The sequence below is a fragment of the Hordeum vulgare genome, chromosome 7H (genome assembly GCF_904849725.1).
Source record: "Hordeum vulgare subsp. vulgare chromosome 7H, MorexV3_pseudomolecules_assembly, whole genome shotgun sequence".
In the NCBI taxonomy this organism is placed as follows: domain Eukaryota; kingdom Viridiplantae; phylum Streptophyta; class Magnoliopsida; order Poales; family Poaceae; genus Hordeum; species Hordeum vulgare.
The window spans coordinates 406,070,475-406,086,016 of record NC_058524.1 but is presented as its reverse complement, the minus strand read 5'-3'; positions in this window follow the sequence as shown (position 1 = coordinate 406,086,016).

The window sequence follows — 15,542 nt, the reverse complement described above, 5'->3', positions numbered from 1 at the left end:
CTCCTAATCATCAAGATCTTTGCTTCATGTTGACATTGCGCTTCATTGGCAAAGTTGATGACCGTTTGTTGAGCTTCACTCTTCCTTTTGAAGAAATATACCCAGGTATATCTTGAGTAATCGTCAACAATGACTAAGCAATACTTTCTGCCTCCAAGACTATCAAATGTTGGAGGACCAAACAGATCCATGTGAAGAAGTTCCAATGGCCTCTTAGTGTAGATAAGAGTTATTGGACGATGAGCAGTTTCATGAATCTTTCCTTCAATGCAAGCACTGCAAACACGATCTTTAGCAAAGCTCACATTTGTTAGTCCACGAACATGGTCCCCTGTCAGAAGACTTTGCAAAGATCTCATATTGACATGAGCTAAACAGTGATGCCAAAGCCAGCCCACGTCAACTTTAGCCATTAAACATGTCGCAGTCTTAGTGGGTCGCTTTGAAAAGTTTACCACATAGAGACCATTTTCGACATGTCCAACATAGGCTACTTTAAGAGTCTTGCTCCTTAGGAGGACCACAGTGTCAATATTAAAGAATGTGGAAAAACCCATGATTGCAAGTTGACGAACGGAAAGTAAATTGTAGGCAAGAGACTCAACAAGCATGACCTTCTCAATAGACAAATCTTGAGAGACGACCACCTTACCAAATCCCAATACCTTTGACGAGGATGCATCGGTGAATTGGACATGGGTGGGCATAGATGGAGAAGGATGCACATCCACCACTAAGTCCTTGCTTCCGGTCATATGATTTGTTGCTCCACTATCGAGCAACCATGACACCCCACCGGAAGCAAACTCCTGCAATAGATCAAGGCTTGGTTTTAGGTACCCATTTTTTAATGGGTCCTTTCATGTTAGAGACAAGGGTCTTAGGAACCCAGATAGCCCATTCAATATCTTCATCGTAGGAACCAATAAATCTAGCATAAACATGCCCATCACTAGCACAACGTAACACATAAGAGGAATTGAGTTTGCCGGCTGTGTTAGTAGGAGCGGTTTTGCCCTTCTTGAGGTTCCCATAGTCCACCTTGTTCCTGTTCACCTTCTGAGTCCCCTCACCCTCCTTGACAAAGATGTCCATGAGGGTGAGAGATCGTTTGTTCTTGTTCTTCCTTTTACCTTTTGACTTGGAGGTAAGTCCAAGTCCTTCCTTTCCTACAACACCCTTTTGAGTGCTCAAGAGATCGTTCAGACTCTTCTCACGTTGTCTGCATGACACAAGGCCCTTCTAAAGTTTCTCCTTTAACTTGGCATTTTCCTCCACAAGATGAACATGCTCACAACAGGGGTTAGTTGCACAAGTATTATCTATTAACACAAAGGGAGGACAAGTAGAGATCTCCTTGGTAAGCTTTGCTTGGAGTTGATCATGAGACTCTTTCAGAGTGAAATGAGCACCTTTCAAGGCTTTGTGGGCCTTGTCAAGTATGTCAAACTCTTCTTTGAGTCTGTCACGGCCAACCTCAAGAGCATACTTTTCAGATTTAAGCATGTGAGTAAGAACAACATCATGATCTAGTTCTTTTGCATTTTAGTGCAGTCATCGTTATATGACTCCTCAAGAGCCAAACAAAGAGTGCGCTCTTCTTCTAGAGTACTAGATAATTCGGCAATTTCATCGGCATAGTCACGGCTATGTCCATGAAGCTCGGAGATGGTCTCCTCATGAGACTCAATGAGGTCAGTGGCCTCACCCAGTTGTTCCAAGAGGGCAACAAAATGCTTCTTGGTTTCTCCCTTAATAGTGCATAGAAACTTATCAAGATCATGCTCATTAAGTTCTCCAACATCACTATCTTCTACACAATTTAACAATGAAGGAGCAGAAGCAATGTTGGTCTTAATGATAGGAGTTACCTGATTGGTACCTTTTGCCATGAGGCACTTGGTGATGTGGTTCTCGTTGGGGGCGTTGAAGAGAGACACTTTCTGGGAAGGGGTAGTGGCTATAGCAACAGTTGTCGTTGCCACTGTATCATCATCATCATCATCATCAGAAGGATACTCCTCCAGGGCCACCATTCCTTTTGGGTGAGGTTTCTTCACAAAGTTGTTCTTGATTGGAAATGATTTGGTTTTGTCTTTGCGAATGAGCTTGCCTCCGTTGTCTTATCTCTTCTCATAGGGGCATTCTGCCATGAAGTGACTCACGTTGCCACAGTTATAACATGTCCTTACTCGTTGTTTGGGTTTGAATCCACTTGAGTTGTTCTTGTTGAAGGTTGGTCTTGAGTTCCTTTTATTTCCCCAGAATTGCCTTGATGCAAGAGCCATGTGCTCATGATAGGCATACTTTGTGTCTTCCGGGCAGCTCTCCTCTTCCTCATCTTATTCTTCTTCTTCAAGCATTGCTCTTGCTTTCAACGCAAGTTTGGGTGAAGTGGTTTTTGATCGGACACGAGAAAGTGCATTGTCGGCTGTTTCGTTCATGATTGACATGTTGGGGAACGTTGCATGGGAAACAAAAATTTTCCTACGCGCACGAAGACCTATCATGGTGATGTCCATCTACGAGAGGGGATGAGTGATCTACGTACCCTTGTAGATCGTACAGCAGAAGCGATTAGAGATCGCGGTTGATGTAGTGGAACGTCCTCACGTCCCTCGATCCGCCCCGCGAACAATCCCGCGATCAGTCCCACGATCTAGTACCGAACGGACGGCACCTCCGCGTTCAGCACACGTACAGCTCGACGATGATCTCGGCCTTCTTGATCCAGCAAGAGAGACGGAGAGGTAGAAGAGTTCTCCGGCAGCGTGACGGTGCTCCGGAGGTTGGTGATGATCTTGTCTCAGCAGGGCTCCGCCCGAGCTCCGCGGAAACACGATCTAGAGGAAAAACTATGGAGGTATGTGGTCGGGCAGCCGTGAGAAAGTCGTCTCAAATCTGCCCTAAAAGCCCCATATATATAGGAGGAGGGAGGGGGACCTTGCCTTGGGGTACAAGGGAACCCCAAGGGGTCGGCCGAGCCAGGGGGGAGGACTCTCCCCCCCCCAAACCGAGTCCTACTTGGTTTGGTGGGAGGGAGTCCTTCCCCCTTCCCACTTCTTCCTCTTTTTTTTCTTTCTTTGATTTTTTCTTCCTTGGCGCATAGGATTTGGTGGGCTGTCCCACCAGCCCACTAAGGGCTGGTGTGACCCCCACAAATACCTATGGGCTTCCCCGGAGTGGGTTGCCCCCCTCCGGTGAACTCCCGGAACCCATTCGTCATTCCCGGTACATTCCCGGCAACTCCGAAAACCTTCCGGTAATCAAATGAGGTCATCCTATATATCAATCTTCGTTTCCGGACCATTCCGGAAACCCTCGTGACGTCCGTGATCTCATCCGGGACTCCGAACAACATTCGGTAACCAACCATATAACTCAAATACGCATAAAACAACGTCGAACCTTAAGTGTGCAGACCCTGCGGGTTCGAGAACTATGTAGACATGACCCGAGAGACTCCTCGGTCAATATCCAATAGCGGGACCTGGATGCCCATATTGGATCTTACATATTCTACGAAGATCTTATCGTTTGAACCTCAGTGCCAAGGATTCGTATAATCCCGTATGTCATTCCCTTTGTCCTTCGGTATGTTACTTGCCCGAGATTCGATCGTCAGTATCCGCATACCTATTTCAATCTCGTTTACCGGCAAGTCTCTTTACTCGTTCCGTAATACAAGATCCCACAACTTACACTAAGTTACATTGCTTGCAAGGCTTATGTGTGATGTTGTATTACCGAGTGGGCCCCGAGATACCTCTCCGTCACACGGAGTGACAAATCCCAGTCTTGATCCATACTAACTCAACTAACACCTTCGGAGATAACTGATTCTGACGGACTTAAGCATCGCTACGGGAGAGAAAGTCTCATCGTAGTCAATTCCTGGAACTTGTGAAAAACCCTTTGCCACAAGTCGAGCTTTATAAACGGTCACATTACCGTCAGCGTCCGTCTTCTTCTTAAAGATCCATTTGTTCTGAATAGCCTTGCGGCCCTCAGGTAGTATCTCCAAAGTCCATACCTTGTTCTCATACATGGATCCTATCTCGGATTTCATGGCTTCTAGCCATTTGTTGGAATCTGGGCCCACCATTGCTTCTTCATAATTTGCAGGTTCATTGTTGTCCAACAACATGATTGTTAAGACGGGATTACCGTACCACTCTGGAGCAGCGCGTGATCTCGTCGACCTGCGTGGTTCAACAGAAACTTGAACTGGATTTTCATGATCATCATCATTAACTTCCTCCTCAACCGGCGTCGCAATCACAGGGGTTTCCCCTTGCCCTGCGCCACCATCCAGAGGGATGAGAGGTTCGACAACCTCGTCAAGTTCTATCTTCCTCCCACTCAATTCTCTCGAGAGAAACTCCTTCTCGAGAAAAGTTCCGTTCTTAGCAACAAACACTTTGCCCTCGGTTTTGAGATAGAAGGTGTACCCAACTGTCTCTTTTGGGTAACCTATGAAGACACACTTTTCTGCTTTGGGTTCCAGCTTTTCAGGCTGAAGCTTTTTGACATAAGCATCACATCCCCAAACTTTAAGAAACGACAACTTTGGCCTCTTGCCGTACCACAGTTCGTATGGTGTCGTCTCAACGGATTTCGATGGTGCCCTATTTAAAGTGAATGCAGTTGTTTCTAATGCATAACCCCAAAATGATAACGGCAAATCAGTAAGAGACATCATAGATCGCACCATTTCTAACAAAGTACGATTATGACGTTCGGACACACCATTACGCTGTGGTGTTCCAGGCGGTGTTAACTGCGAAACAATTCCACATTGTCTTAAGTGAGTACCAAACTTGAAACTCAGATACTCACCCCCACGATCAGACCGTAGGAACTTGATCTTCTTGTTACGATGATTTTCCACTTCACTCTGAAATTGCTTGAACTTTTCAAATGTTTCAGACTTGTGCTTCATCAAGTAGACATAACCATATCTACTTAAATCGTCAGTGAAGGTGAGAAAATAACGATATCCGCCGCGTGCCTCCACGCTCATCGGACCACACACATCGGTATGTATGATTTCCAACAAGTCACTTGTACGCTCCATTGTTCCGGAGAACGGAGTTTTAGTCATCTTGCCCATGAGGCATGGTTCGCACGTGTCAAGTGAATCAAAGTCAAGTGACTCCAAAAGTCCATCAGCATGGAGTTTCTTCATGCGCTTTACACAAATATGACCCAAGCGGCAGTGCCACAAAAATATGGCGCTATCATTGTTTACTCTAACTTTTTTGGTCTCAATGTTATGTATATGCGTATCGCTATCGAGATTCAATATGAACAATCCTCTCACATTCGGTGCATGACCATAAAAGATGTTACTCATAGAAATAGAACAACCATTATTCTCAGACTTAAAAGAGTAACCGTCTCGCAATAAACAAGATCCAGATATAATGTTCATGCTCAACGCAGGCACTAAATAACAATGATTTAAGTTCATCACTAATCCCGATGGTAGTTGAAGTGACACGGTGCCGACGGCGATTGCATCAACCTTGGAACCGTTTCCTACGCGCATCGTCACTTCGTATTTCGCCAGCCTCCGTCTATTCCGCAGTTCCTGCTTCGAGTTGCAAATGTGAGCAACAGAACCGGTATCGAATAACCAGGCACTACTACGAGAGCTGGTTAAGTACACATCAATAACATGTATATCAAATATACCTGACTTTTCTTTGCCCGCCTTCTTATCTGCCAGATACTTGGGGCAATTGCTCTTCCAGTGACCCATACCCTTGCAATAGAAGCACTCTGTTTCAGGCTTAGGTCCAGCCTTGGGTTTCTTCGGCGGATTGGCAACGGGCTTGCCGCTCTTCTTCGAATTGCCCTTCTTGCCTTTGCCGTTTCTCTTGAAACTAGTGGTCTTGCTCACCATCAACACTTGATGTTCTTTACGGAGTTCAGACTCTGCGACTTTCAGCATCGCAAACAACTCGCCGGGAGACTTGTTCATCCCTTGCATGTTGTAGTTCAACACAAAGCTTTTATAGCTTGGCGGCAGTGATTGGAGGATTCTGTCAGTGATAGCTTCTTGCGGGAGTTCAATCCCCAGTTCAGCTAGACGGTTTGAGTACCCAGACATTTTGAGCACATGTTCACTGACAGACGAGTTTTCCTCCATCTTGCAAGCATAGAATTTATCGGAGGTCTCATACCTCTCGATCCGGGCGTTCTTCTGAAAGATGAACTTCAACTCCTGGAACATCTCAAATGCTCCATGACGCTCAAAGCGACGTTGAAGTCCCGGTTCTAAGCCATACAAGACTGCACATTGAACTATTGAGTAGTCCTCCTTACGCGCTAACCAAGTGTTCTTAACATCCTGATCAGCCGTAGCGGGTGGTTCATCTCCTAGCGCAGCATTAAGGACATAATCCTTCTTTCCAGCTTGTAAGATTAGCTTAAGATTACGAGCCCAGTCTACAAAGTTGCTTCCATCATCTTTCAACTTAGCTTTCTCTAGGAACGTATTAAAATTGAGGATGACACTTGCGTGAGCCATGATCTACAACAAATATATTCAAAATGGACTTAGACTATGTTCAAGATAATTAGAGTTCAACTTAATCAAATTACATGCTAAACTCCCACTCAAAAAGTACATCTCTCTAGTCATTTGAGTGGTTCATGATCCACCTACACTATCCCAAGTCCGATCATCACGTGAGTCGGGAGTAGTTTTAGTGGTAAGCATCCCTATGCTAATCATATCATCTATATGATTCATGATCGACCTTTCGGTCTCATGTGTTCCGAGGCCATGTCTGCACATGCTAGGCTCGTCAAGCTTAACCCGAGTGTTCCGCGTGCGCAACTGTTTTGCACCCGTTGTATGTGAACGTTGAGTCTATCACACCCGATCATCACGTGGTGTCTCGAAACGACGAACTGTAGCAACGGTGCACAGTCGGGGAGAACAGAATTTCGTCTTGAAATTTTAGTGAGAGATCACCTCATAATGCTACCGTCGTTCTAAGCAAAATAAGGTGCATAAAAGGATTAACATCACATGCAATTCATAAGTGACATGATATGGCCATCATCACGTGCTTCTTGATCTCCATCACCAAAGCATCGGCACGATCTTCTTGTCACCGGCGCCACACCATGATCTCCATCATCATGATCTCCATCAACGTGTCGCCATCGGGGTTGTCGTGCTACTTATGCTATCACTACTAAAGCTACATCCTAGCAAAATAGTAAACGCATCTGCAAGCACATATGTTAGTATTAAAGACAACCCTATGGCTCCTGCCGGTTGCCGTACCATCGACGTGCAAGTCGATATTTCTATTACAACATGATCATCTCATACATCCAATATATCACATCACATCATTGGCCATATCACATCATAATCATACCCTGCAAAAACAAGTTAGACGTCCTCTAATTTTGTTGTTGCATGTTTTACGTGGTGACCAAGGGTATCTAGTAGGATCGCATCTTACTTACGCAAACACCACAACGGAGATATATGAGTTGCTATTTAACCTCATCCAAGGACCTCCTCGGTCAAATCCGATTCAACTAAAGTTGGAGAAACCGTCACTTGCCAGTCATCTTTGAGCAAAGGGGGTTACTCGTAACGATGAAACCAGTCTCTCGTAAGCGTACGAGTAATGTCGGTCCAAGCCGCTTCAATCCAACAATACCGCGGAATCAAGAAAAGACTAAGGAGGGCAGCAAAACGCACATCACCGCCCACAAAACCTTTTGTGTTCTACTCGAGAAGACATCTACGCATGAACCTAGCTCATGATGCCACTGTTGGGGAACGTCGCATGGGAAACAAAAAATTTCCTACGCGCACGAAGACCTATCATGGTGATGTCCATCTACGAGAGGGGATGAGTGATCTACGTACCCTTGTAGATCGTATAGAAGAAGCGATTAGAGATCGCGGTTGATGTAGTGGAACGTCCTCACATCCCTCGATCCGCCCCGCGAACAATCCCGCGATCAGTCCCACGATCTAGTACCGAACGGACGGCACCTCCGCGTTCAGCACACGTACAGCTCGACGATGATCTCGGCCTTCTTGATCCAGCAAGAGAGACGGAGAGGTAGAAGAGTTCTCCGGCAGCGTGACGGTGCTCCGGAGGTTGGTGATGATCTTGTCTCAGCAGGGCTCCGCCCGAGCTCCGCGGAAACACGATCTAGAGGAAAAACTATGGAGGTATGTGGTCGGGCAGCCGTGAGAAAGTCGTCTCAAATCTGCCCTAAAAGCCCCATATATATAGGAGGAGGGAGGGGGACCTTGCCTTGGGGTCCAAGGGAACCCCAAGGGGTCGGCCGAGCCAGGGGGGAGGACTCTCGCCCCCCAAACCGAGTCCTACTTGGTTTGGTGGGAGGGAGTCCTTCCCCCTTCCCACTTCTTCCTCTTTTTTTTCTTTCTTTGATTTTTTCTTCCTTGGCGCATAGGATTTGGTGGGCTGTCCCACCAGCCCACTAAGGGCTGGTGTGACCCCCACAAATACCTATGGGCTTCCCCGGAGTGGGTTGCCCCCCTCCGGTGAACTCCCGGAACCCATTCGTCATTCCCGGTACATTCCCGGCAACTCCGAAAACCTTCCGGTAATCAAATGAGGTCATCCTATATATCAATCTTCGTTTCCGGACCATTCCGGAAACCCTCGTGACGTCCGTGATCTCATCCGGGACTCCGAACAACATTCGGTAACCAACCATATAACTCAAATACGCATAAAACAACGTCGAACCTTAAGTGTGCAGACCCTGCGGGTTCGAGAACTATGTAGACATGACCCGAGAGACTCCTCGGTCAATATCCAATAGCGGGACCTGGATGCCCATATTGGATCCTACATATTCTATGAAGATCTTATCGTTTGAACCTCAGTGCCAAGGATTCGTATAATCCCGTATGTCATTCCCTTTGTCCTTCGGTATGTTACTTGCCTGAGATTCGATCGTCAGTATGCGCATACCTATTTCAATCTCGTTTACCGGCAAGTCTCTTTACTCGTTCCGTAATACAAGATCCCGCAACTTACACTAAGTTACATTGCTTGCAAGGCTTATGTGTGATGTTGTATTACCGAGTGGGCCCCGAGATACCTCTCCGTCACACGGAGTGACAAATCCCAGTCTTGATCCATACTAACTCAACTAACACCTTCGGAGATACCTGTAGAGCATCTTTATAGTCACCCAGTTACGTTGCGACGTTTGATACACACAAAGCATTCCTCCGGTGTCAGTGAATTATATGATCTCATGGTCATAGGAATAAATACTTGACACGCAGAAAACAGTAGCAACAAAATGACACAATCAACATGCTACGTCTATTAGTTTGGGTCTAGTCCATCACGTGATTCTCCCAATGACGTGATCCAGTTATCAAGCAACAACACCTTGTTCATAATCAGAAGACACTGACTATCATCGATCAACTGGCTAGCCAACTAGAGGCATGCTAGGGACGGTGTTTTGTCTATGTATCCACACATGTAAATGAGTCTTCAATCAATACAATTATAGCATGGATAATAAACTATTATCTTGATACAGGAATTATAATAATAACTATACATTTATTATTGCCTCTAGGGCATAATTCCAACATGACATTGCAATGAACTCATCCAACACTTCACTGGAAGACAAGGAGTGGAAGTCTGGCCGCTGACGAATGACAGATGACATGGCTTTATTGAAAGGCATGATGGCTTTGAGAAACTTGCACTTGACCCAAGTGTCATCCACATACTTACTCCGATGGTCCTTTAGTGCCACAGCAATAGTCGTCACCCTCTGATAGAGATCACGAGGGTCCTCTTCTTCCTTCATCACAAACTCATCGGCCTGATCAAGTATCACTTCATAGTTGGATCGTTGAATACTTGAGCTTCCCTTGTACAACACCATAATATGCTCCCAACAATCCTTGGCCAATGTGAAGGGACGTAAGTGGGGAAGATCTTCAGGTGGCACAGCAGACTAGAGAATAAACAGCGCAGAGTGATTATATTGATTGTCTGCATCTTCTCTTGGAGTGAGGTTGCTTGGGTCATGGGGGTAATGTCCTTGCTCGATAATTCTCCACAAGTTTGTTGAGCTGTGATTCAAATGAGACTTAATAGAAAATACCCAGTTAGCAAAGTCACCTTTTACAAGTTTAGGAGGAGGACCAACAGGATTAAGACGAGGTGCGAGAACGGGTCCTCCATATGTCATGGGAGGTGGAACCGAAGCATGTGTTCCCGTTCCATCTTTTTCGTGAGGTGAAGCAGGTTGCATACCTTTAGCCGCTTCCTTAGAGGAGTTGGCCTCCGAATCGGAAATGGTGGGTTTAACCACTAAAGCCGGTTCGGGTGAACTTTTAAGACCATCAATTAATTCCTTAAGCATGGTTTTGACTTCGCTCGTCAAGGACGTCTTGAGGGCGGCCATAGCCGTATTCAAGTCGTCCCTTGTGACCGAAGTCAAGTCCATGTCCTCGGGTTTCCCACGGTTAACTTCCTCTCCGCCTTCCATACTCTTCGGGTGGTTAAACCCTTAATAAAGAGACGTGGCTCTGATACCAATTGAAAGGATCGATATGGTTGGCTAGAGGGGGGGTGAATAGACAACGACCACTTTTTGATTAATCTTAACAAGTTAAGGTAAACACTATACGGGTTCACAAATAATATGACAAAGAGGTGACCCCTATAGACGCTACCAACAAGACCTATTAAGACAAGTAAGATATAGTCACAAGTAAAAGCAAATACAAAGTAAAGGGTAGAGATAACCACAAGTGGAACCAATGGAGACGAGGATGTGTTACCGAAGTTCCTTCCCTTTGACAGGAAGTACGTCTCCGTTGGAGCGGTGTGGAGGCACAATGCTCCCCAAAAATCCACTAAGGCCACCGTATTCTCCTCACGCCCTCGCACGATGCAAGGTACCGTGATTCCACTATAGGTGCCCTTGAAGGCGGCGACCGAACCTTTACAAACAAGGTTGGGGCAACTCCACACAAAGCTTGGAGGCTCCCAACAAGACCACGAAGCTTCACCACAATGGAATATGGCTTCGAGGTGACCTCAACCGTCTAGGATGCTCAAACACCCAAGAGTAACAAGATCCGCAAGGGATAGGTGGGGGAATCAACTTTTCTCTTGGTGGAAGTGTGGATCTAGGCCTTCTCAACCAATCCCTAAAGAATCAACAAGTTTGATTGGCTAGGGAGAGAGATCGGGCACTTTTAAGCTCGTGGAGCAACAATGGAGCTTCGAGAGGTAAGAGATAGGGTTCCTCAGCTAGAAGAACCCTTTATATAGTGGGGGGAAATTCAGACCGTTTTCCCACTCTCTGCCCGAGATCCAGCGGTACTACCGCTGGGAAGGAGCGGTACTACCGTTGCCTGGCGGTACTACCGCTGGATGCAGCGGTACTACCGCTGGGGCTTCCAGCGGTACTACCGCTGGCCCCTTGGTAGTGCATAAGCACTACTACCGCCGGGAAAGTCTTCACAAAAGGGTCCGTCCACGAACTACCGCTAGGTAGGTGGAACAAGGCACCTGGAGCGGTACTACCGCTGACCAGGGGGCGGTACTACCGCTGACCAGGGGGCGGTACTACCGCTGGCTAGCAGTACTACCGCTGTCAAGTGGCGGTACTACCGCCAGAGAGCGGTACTACCGCTGGGTGCAGCGGTACTACCGCTGGTAGTCCAGCGATACTACCGCTGGGGGCCATTTTGCAGAGATGCTCAAGACGAATTAGGCGAGGGCTGCTCCAAACAAGGAAGGGGAGAATTGTGAAGTGTGCGTGTGTAAAGATAGATTCCACCCAAACCTTTCCACTATGGATCCCTCTTAATAGTACGGCTTTCCTATGACTCAAATAAAGAGAATCGTACAGAGCGCCGTGTTTCCGTTCCTGAAGAGAGGAGACGAGTTGTCTTGTGCCGTTGACAAGTGTTACCTGAAACCTTGACACACACGATTAGTCCTGTACGATACTATCATCAATCACCAAAATTACTTAGGCATAAACTATGCCTCAACAGCTGCGGCCTCTGCCTGCGGAGTGGACGGTGCTTTCTGCTTCTGCTTCCGAGTGATGTTCCCATCTCCATCGGCGACTGCTTTATGCTTGCCGCTACGAATGCGATCCTCTTCTTCGCCATTGGCATAACGTGCTACTATCTCCATCATCTTGTTCATGGAGATGTCGCCTGTCCGACCGAACTTCAGGTACAGATCCCTGTACCACACGCCTGCCTTGAAAGCGCAGACTGCTTGGTGCTCTGTGACGTTCTCCACCGTGTGGTAGAGGGTTGTCCAACACTGGATAAAGTCACGCAGGGGCTCATTCTGCTTCTGAACACAGTGCTGGAGTTCCACGAGACCAGCAGGGCGTTTGCACGTCCCTTCGAAGGTCCTGATGAAGACTCGGGCCAGATCTGCCCAGCTGTAGATGCTTGAAGGGGCTAACTAGTTCAGCCACGCCCGTGCCGAGCCGTCGAGCATCAGGGGGAGATGTTTCATGGCGACCTCGTCATCTCCGCCACCGATCTGAACTGCCACTCGGTAGTCGTCCAACCACATTTCTGGCTTCGATTCTCCTGTAAACTTGCTGATCCCCGTCGCCAAACGGAAGTTGGGAGGGATGTCAGCCGAACGGATGGCCCGACTGAAACACTCGGGACCAGAGACGATGGTCCTGCTTCCACTCAGACGGTCTCTATCATGACCATCACGGTGGGCTCGGCTCCTGTCGACTTTCCTCTGGGCGATGTACCCTCTTGCGTCGGGCCTTGGATCATAAGTGTCACCGACCGAACGCCGATCATCATGATGTCGGCGCCCGTAGGGCCCACCCCGCGGAGGGGTGCGCGAACGGTGACGATCTTCGGGGTTCATGGAACGGCTGCCTCCTCTGTGTCGCTGATGAGAATCGGGGCTGAAAACTGACCGATGCGTGTTTGCGTGAACAGAACCGTTGTGGATCCTGTTGTGCGACTGGGAGACCGCCGAATTCTGCTGTTGCACCGTGTGCAACAGGGCACAGATCTGCTCGATGCCTCGGCCAGCCTCTGAATCAGTCGGCTGGAGGGAATCGGCTATCTTGGCAGCGGCAGCCAAGTTGAGGACGGGTGTGCGGAACACCTCCACGTCGCTCTAACGAGTGCGTCGACTAGCAGAACGGCGGGGCTGACGGCTAGCACCGGATGTCTCGCCGACCTCGTGCTCATTCCGACCGGTTTGGCGGATGACATGACGAAAAGATGTAGTTGCAAACTCGCCGGAAGTCGCTTAGACGCCTGCCCCACGGTGGGCGCCAAATGTCGTGGGTATAAGTCTGACAGTAGATGTGTAGGGTACGAAAGGATGGGCAGAGCCTTAGCTACGGCGAGGTTGTATGAGTTCAGGCCCCTCTACGGAGGAGGTAAAAGCCCTATGTCTCAGTGCTCTTGGGAGCTTGATGTCGAGTGGAATATGGATTACAGTGAAATGCTAACCACTGCACCAGTGGGAAAGGGTGGCTTATATAGAGCGCGCTGCCCTTCACAACGGTTCGGTGCACAGGGGTGGTGTAGTGGCGAATAAATGCCTACGTTACAGGTAATGTATGCCTTAAATGCTAATAAAGGTACATGAAAACGTATGACCGTTGCCCTCCAGGGGGGTTACGATATACAGAGTGGAATCCAGTCGGTAAGTTTGATACATTCCGAATGCTCATCTCCGATTGGATGATGGAGCAATCGTTACCGACTCGATGATGGGAAGTCCTTAATTCAGTCGGAACTGACTAAGGGCCTTGTCCCTTATGAAGGGTAGTCCTTGGGTAGGACCTATAGGGCAGGCCTATGACCCTACCCTGGGACTATGACCCCATCAGTATTCTTTATATATCTCGTCATGGTGCTGTTTTTGAAGCTTCGTGTCGCTTAGAATATTTTTGCACAAATAATCAATCCGAGTGAAGCATTGTTATTAGGCCTAGAGATGTTGATGGCTATAGGTGCTACACATATTGAGGCTTTTGGTGATTCGTTATTAGTGGTACAAAAAATATCTACAGTTTTTCAATGTTTTGATCAATCGCTTAATGTTTATGTTGATAAATGTTTAGATATAATTTCTGTTTTCGATTGTTTTAGCATTGCTCATATATCTAGACATGACAATCGGAGAGTGAATGATTTGGCACAACGAGCATCCGGCTATCATGTTGATCATGGCATGTTTCATATTTATAAAAAGCTGATGTTTAGCTTTCTGAGTATGGGAGAGTCCGAACCAGAACACACCACTTCAGCCACTAAGGAAAAATCTAGTGCATGCATAAATCTAGACTGGAGGAAGCCCATTATTTATTACTTACGTGATCAGAGTAAAAGGATGGACATGGCTATTCGTCGCACGTTTTTCAAATATAAGATAAGGGAAGATGACCTTTATTGCCGAACAGGTGATGATCTTCTTTTAAAGTGCTTGGACGAAGACGAAGCTAGAGTTGCCATGGGAGAGGTACATGGAGGTATTTGTGGAACTCATCAGTCGACTCCCAAGATGAAGTGGTTCTTGCCACGTGCTGGGTTTTATTGGCCGACGACGATTAATGATTGCTTCTGGTATTATAAAGGATGTGAAGCCTGTCAAAAGTTTGGTGATATTCAATTGGCTCCTGCTGCCATTTTACATCCTATTATCAAACCGTGGCCTTTTAGAGGGTGGGGTTTAGACTTCATTGGAGAAATTCATTCGTCTTCCTTAAAGGAGCATCGATTCGTATTGGTGGCAACCAATTATTTCACTAAATGGTCTGAATCAGTACCTCTCAAGAACATGACACATGCGGAGGTAATTCAGTTCATAACTGAGCACATTATTCATAGATTCGACATTCCTCAAACATTAACTACAGATCAAGGTTCATCTTTCATGTCACATCAAGTTAGAGAATTTGCCGAATCTTATAAGATAAAGTTCCTCAATTCCTTTCTGTATTATGCCCAAGCTAATGGACAGGATGAGTCTAGCAATAACATATTAATCAAGCTCATCAAGAAGAAGATTGAGGATAATCCAAGGAAATGGAATGACTTGTTGTCCAAAGCTTTATGGGCTCATAGAATCTCGAAGCACGGTGCTAGAAAGGTAACCCCTTATGAGCTAGTATATGGTCAAGAGGCCGTTTTGCCAGTGGAAGTGAATTCGAGTGCTTTGAGAATAGCCAAACATAATGACTTATTGGCAGTAGACTTTTATAACTTGATGATGGACAATATTGATGAAGTTGCCGATAAACGTTTGGTTGCTTTAAAGGCCATAGGGAGAGACTAGTTGAGAGTGGCAAGAGCTTATAATAAAAAGGTCAAGTTGAAGAATTTCCAAATTGTCGATCTCGTGTGGAAAGTGATCCTACCGATTGGTTCAAGAGATAGGAAATTCAGGAAGTGGTCTCCAACATGGAAAGGTCCTTATAAAATTACGAGAGTAGTTCGCGGAAACTCATATTTCATGGAATCCATTCAAGGG